The sequence below is a fragment of the Petaurus breviceps genome, unplaced genomic scaffold (assembly GCF_028583685.1).
Source record: "Petaurus breviceps papuanus isolate PSGF00001 unplaced genomic scaffold, PetGlider_PUasm1.0 90763, whole genome shotgun sequence".
Classification (NCBI taxonomy): Eukaryota; Metazoa; Chordata; class Mammalia; order Diprotodontia; family Petauridae; genus Petaurus; species Petaurus breviceps.
In genome coordinates this window covers 13560221-13566288 of record NW_027187340.1, presented here as the reverse complement: position 1 = coordinate 13566288, position 6068 = coordinate 13560221, and positions in this window count along the sequence as shown.

Sequence of the window (6068 nt, the reverse complement as noted above, 5' to 3'; positions counted from 1 at the left end):
GGGAGTAAACACCTCTCCTTTGATCATACAACCTTGTAAGCACCAAAAATTTACAGGTCCCCAGAAATACCATTGAAAACAGCTACACAAAACCCCTGAAGCTTGAGACAGCACACCCTCCACACTGAAAGTAGAGTCCACCCTTAACAAAGTGTTAAAAAGTCAAGTAATTGGGGTTTGGGGATGGAAATGAACAAAGAGCAGAAAAAAAAATCAGACTATAGATTCTTACTTTGGTGACAAGTAAGATCAAAACATACAACCAGAAGAAGACAACAAAGTCAAAGTTCCTGCATATAAAGCCTCCAAGAAAAATATGAATTGGTCTCAGGCCATGGAAGAGCTCAAAAAGGATTTCAAAAATCAAGTAAGAGAAGTAGAGGAAAAATTGGGAAGAGAAGAAGATACAAGAAAATCATGAAAAACTAGTCAACAGCTTGCTAAAGGAGACCCCAAAAATACTTAAGAAAATACCACCTTAAAAATAGATTAGCCCAAATGGCAAAAGAGGTCCAAAATGCCAATGAAGAGAAGAAAGCCTTAAAAAGCAAAACTGGGCAAATGGAAAAGGAGGTCCAAAATCTCACTGAAGAAAATAATTCCTTCAAAATTAGAATGGAGTAAATGGAAGCTAATGACTTCATAAGAAATTAAGAAATAATAAACCAAAACCAAAAGAATGAAAAAAAAAACAAGACAATGTGAAATATCTCATGGGAAAAATAACAGACCTGGAAAGTAGATCCATGAGAGATAATTTAAAAATTATTGAACTTCCTGAAAGCCATGATCAGACAAGAGCCTAGACATCATCTTTCAAGAAATGATCTAGGAAAACTGCCCTGATATTCTTGAACCAGAGAAGAAAACATAAATTGAAAGAATCACTCCTGAAAGAGATTCCAAAGGGAAAACTCCTGGGAATATTTGTAGCAGCAAGCACCCCAGCATCCCCAGGGTGACTGCCAAGACAGGTCCTTAGATCTGCTTTTCTAAAGGAAAGTAACTCAAAATGGGTTAACAATCTTGCTTTAATCAATCAAATATATCATTTACCTAGTTCGGGGGAAAAGTATACCAGAGTATACAAAGGTTACAAGCAGAAGTTACAAAACAGAGAAACATTTCAGCAGACAGGCTTCCAAACTGTCCAACCATCACATACATCCATACCTAATTACAGTTATCAGAGAAGGAAGCATCAACATCTGGGTTTTCAAAGCCAGGGGGGTCAACAACAGCTGCCCAGAGTCTCATCTGGTCAAGTCACACAACACTTCTCAAAGTGAGCCCCAAAACAAAGTCTCACATCAGGTATTATATAGCCTTCTCCTGGGTCAGAGAATGTAACAACCATCTTGACCCACTACCCAATCACAAAGCACCAAGATGTGGGCGCTCCTGAAAAACAAGCCTTCTACCATAGGCTCCAGGTGCCCTTAACCTAGGGGCAGGGAAGATCTTAAAAATTTACATTCCTATAACAATATTGTAGCCAAATTCTAGATTTCCCAGGTCAAGAGTAAATATTGCAAGCAGTAAGAAAGAAACAATTCAAGTATCATGGAACCACAATTAGGATAACACAATATTTAACAGCTTCTATATTAAGAGATTGGAGGACTTGGAATATGATATTCTGGAGGTCAAAGGATCTAGGATTAAAACCAAGAATCACCTACCCAGCAAAACTGAGTATAATACTTCAGGGGGGAAAATGGACATTCAATGAAAATGAGGATTTTCGAGCATTGATGAAAAGACCAGAGTTGAACAGAAAATTTGACTTTGAAATACAAGAATCAAGAGAAGCATGAAAAGGTAAATAGGAAAGAAAAATCATAAGGGACTTATTAAAGTTGAACTATTTACCTTCCTACATGGAAAGATGATATTTGTAACTCATGAGATCTTTCTCAGTATTAGGGTAGTTGGAGGGAATACACACACACACACACACACACGTGTATATACATATGTATATATACATGTGTTGTATACATGTGTGTATGTATGTGTATATATATACACACACACAGTAAGAGAGCACAGGGTGAGTTGAATAAGAAGGGGTGAAATCTAAAAAATAAAATTAAAATATACTAGGAGGAGAAAGGGAAAGGTAGAATGGGATAAACTATCTCACATACAAGGCAAGAAAAAACTTTTACAATGAAAAGGAAGAGGGCAGAGGTAAGAGGGAATGAGTGAACCTTACTCTCATTGGATTTGGCTTAAGGAGGGAATAACATATACATTCAATTGGGTATGAAAATCTATCTTACCCTACAGAAAAGTAAGGGGGAAGGGGATAAGAGAGGGGGGGATGATAGAAGGTAGGAAATACAGTTAGTCTTCCACAATATGATTGTTATAGAAGTGTTTACCATGACTACACATGCATAACCTATATTGAATTGTTCACCTTCTCAATGAGAGTAGATGGAGAGGGAAAGAGATGAGAGAATGTGGAACTCAAAGTTTTAAAAAGAAAATGTTAAAAATTGCATTTACATGCAACTGGGAAATAAGACATACAGGCAATGGGGTATAGAAATCTACCTTGCCCTAGAGGAAAATATAAGGGAAGGAGACAAGAGAAGGGGGGGGAGGGATATGTGTGTGATCAAAAGGGAGGGCAGATTGAGGGAAAGGGGTAATCAGAATGTATGCCATCTTGGAGTGGGGGAAGGGAGATATGGGGAGGAAATTTGGAACTCAAAATCTTGTCAAAGTGAATGCTGAAAACTAAAAATAAATTAATTAATATTTTTAAAAGAGGACAAAAATTCAGGAAAAAAAATAAAACAACTGAGGTATACATTTAGTAGTAAGATCTCTGGATCAAAGTATACAGACATTTTAGTCACTTTCTTAGCACAATTCCCAGTTTCTTTCCAGACTAGTTGCACCAATTCACAGTTCCAGCAATAGAACATTAGTGTGCCTCTCTGTAGTCCCTCCAAATTTGACTATTCCCATTTGTTCTCTTTGACAGTTTGCTAAGCATAAAGTAAAACCTTAGAGTTCTTTTGATTTTTATTTCTCTTATTACTTTAGAGTAATAGTCATATAATTAATAGTTTGTAATTTATGGTATAACTATAACAGTATAACAATAGTTATCTTTGAGTCTTGCCTCTCATCTCCTATATTCAATTTTCTATCAAGTCATACCACTTCCTCCTTTCAAACATGGTGAAAAGATTACTCAATTTGGGGTCAAAGAAAACTAGACTTCCCATTTACTATCTGTGTTATCTTTGGCAAGACATCACTGGCCTCTACTTTCTCATCTGTAAAATGAGAGAGTTGACTGCTAAGATCCCTTCCAGCTCTATATTGTGGTTCTATGACTATATTTGCATCCTTATTCCACATCCCAGCTACCATGATGCTATTACATTACTTCATTGACTCAGAGCTAGATTCCTATAATAGCTTTCAAAATTGTCTCCTTAAATATAGTATATCCCCCTCCAATCCATCCTTTATATTACAACTACATCACTTCCCTACATGCCATTTTTGTCACATTATTCCTTTGCTCAAGAACCTACAATGGCTGTCTCTTACCTACCATATCAAGTTCAAAGTCTTCTCCCTGTTTTCAAGAGGCTCAATAATCAGTCCATTTTTCCTATGCAAACTTTCCTCTCACTTCTCCTCAAAACAAAATGCTCTCCCTGAAATAAGTTTCCTGTCTCCCATGCATGCTATGTTTATTCTAATTTTCATAATTGTGCCCCTGCTATTGCCCCTAATTGCAAAATCCATCTTTTATCCATCTAAGTCTTGGTTCAAACCACACCTCCTCCATTATGTCTTTTCCATTATTCTAAGCCTATACTGATCTCTCCCAACTCCTATGGCACTTATAGACAGGTTCACACAGTTTAGAATTTGTTCCACATATGTCTGCTTTGTTTCTTCAATTAGACTGTACTGCACTTGGAAGTTAGGAACCAGGTCTTATACTTTTTTCATATTTTCCACAGGCCTATACTGGCTCCATAATAGATTTTCCATTAACATTTATCAATTACCTTAGGAACATATAGTATGACCTTAATAAAAGCTTGTTAATTGATTGATTAGAACCACAAAAGAGATATGATTACTTCAAATAGATAAACTTTATCTTCTGATTCAACTTTGGGAACAATTAAGATCCATTTGATAGGTTATAAGGACAAATACAGGAAAAATCACCCTCATATGGACTTTTCCTTTATGACAGACTTCAGCTAAAGTTTTATAAGTTTACCCAAACCTCTAAAACAACATACAGAAAATTCCCCTTCTTCCTTTTGGAAAAGATAACCTATGACAAGGGCTTTATTTGTATGATGATAAAGTGTAAAAAGTAAAGCCAGATTTTTGGACCAGAATCTGAACAACTCTTTTCATTTATAAAAGTCTTCAGGTACAACAAGGATGAAGCTTATTCCCTGTAAAAATGAAGTTTGGTAACTAGGGTAAAGAGCTACATATTCATGGATACTCAAAGATAAACCAGGTCTCCCTCCCTTATTGAGAAACTTTCACTTGACCCTCTCATCTCAATCTATCATCTTCTATCTCATCTCCATTCACAGCCAAATTCCTAGAATAAGTTATCTAGGGGCGGCCAGGTAGCACAGCGAGTAAGAGCACCGGCTCCAGTGTTGGGACAACCTGGAGATCGAATCCCGGGCTCAGACACTCAGCACCACACCCAGAAATAACTGGCCGTGTAACCTTGAGCAAGTTACTTAACCCCGATTGCTTTAAAAAAAAAAAAAAAAGAAAGTTATCTATACTCATTGCCTACATTTTTCCATCTACCACTCACTTCTTGCAATATGGGACCATCTTCACTAGACAATTGAAATTGCTCTCACCAAGGTTAATAAAGACGTCTTTACTGTTAATCTGGTGGGGTTTTGTATTTTTGTTTTTTCTGTCTTTATTTACCTGACACTGATTACTACCTCATCCTCCTGGATAATCTCTATTCCCTTGATTTCAATTATAGTGATCTCCTGGATCTTCCTTTCCCTATCTAAATGTTCTTTCTCAATATCTTTCATTGGATCGTCATATCTGCCACCCTCCCAATCAGGTCAATCCCCAAAAGCTGACCTGTTTCCCCTTCTCTCCTCTCCCTATAATCTCTCTATTCCTATGGATTCAATTGTCATCTCGAAGCAGATGAGTTCCCAGTTTTCCAGGCTTCATCTCTTTTCATGAACTCCAGACCTGCCTGTTGGGTATTTCTACCCAGATGTCCTTTACATATCTCAAACTCAATATGACCTAATCAGAACACATTGTCTTCCCCATAAACCCAAACCTATCCTCTCACTAATCCTCCAAATATTCCTCTTTCTGTTGAAGATATCACAACTTTTCCAGTCACCCAGATCCACAAACTCAGTCATCCATGACTTTTCTCTTTCCCTCTCCCAATTCTACCTCCATGACATTTTTTGCATCTATCATCTTCCCTTTATTCATATGGCCACTACCTTATCTCAAGTCCTTAGTCGCTTTTTGTCTGGGTTATTGCAATGATCCAAAGGCAAGAAAGGTAGAGATAATAAAGAAGTGAGTACCTTTGCACAAGCTATCCCCTATATTGCCCCTTCACCTTAACCTGTTAAAATCCCCAAGCTTCCTCCAAGGGTCACCTTATGTATCTCCTCTCTTAGATGCCCTCCTTAATAGTTGCCAATAGCTACCACTCACTGTAATTTCTCTATAATCTTATCTTGTTGTCTGGGCATATATTAGATTCCCTGGTAGACTATAAGCTCCTAAGGGGAGAGACTGCTTTTATCTTCATATCTCCTCCATCTAGAAGAATATCTTCCATATAATATGCACTTAATAAATATCTGTTAAATTCAGTTGATCCATGGATGCCCAAGTACAACTTCAGTTCAGACTAAAAATCTGATGAGTATGGTTCAGAGGATCATTAGACCTCCCCATTTCTTCTCATTTTTCTCTTCGCCAAAATATTCATAATAATTCAGAGTACTTAAAGTTTTGTCACTTTCCTCACAATACCTCCATTAGGGAAA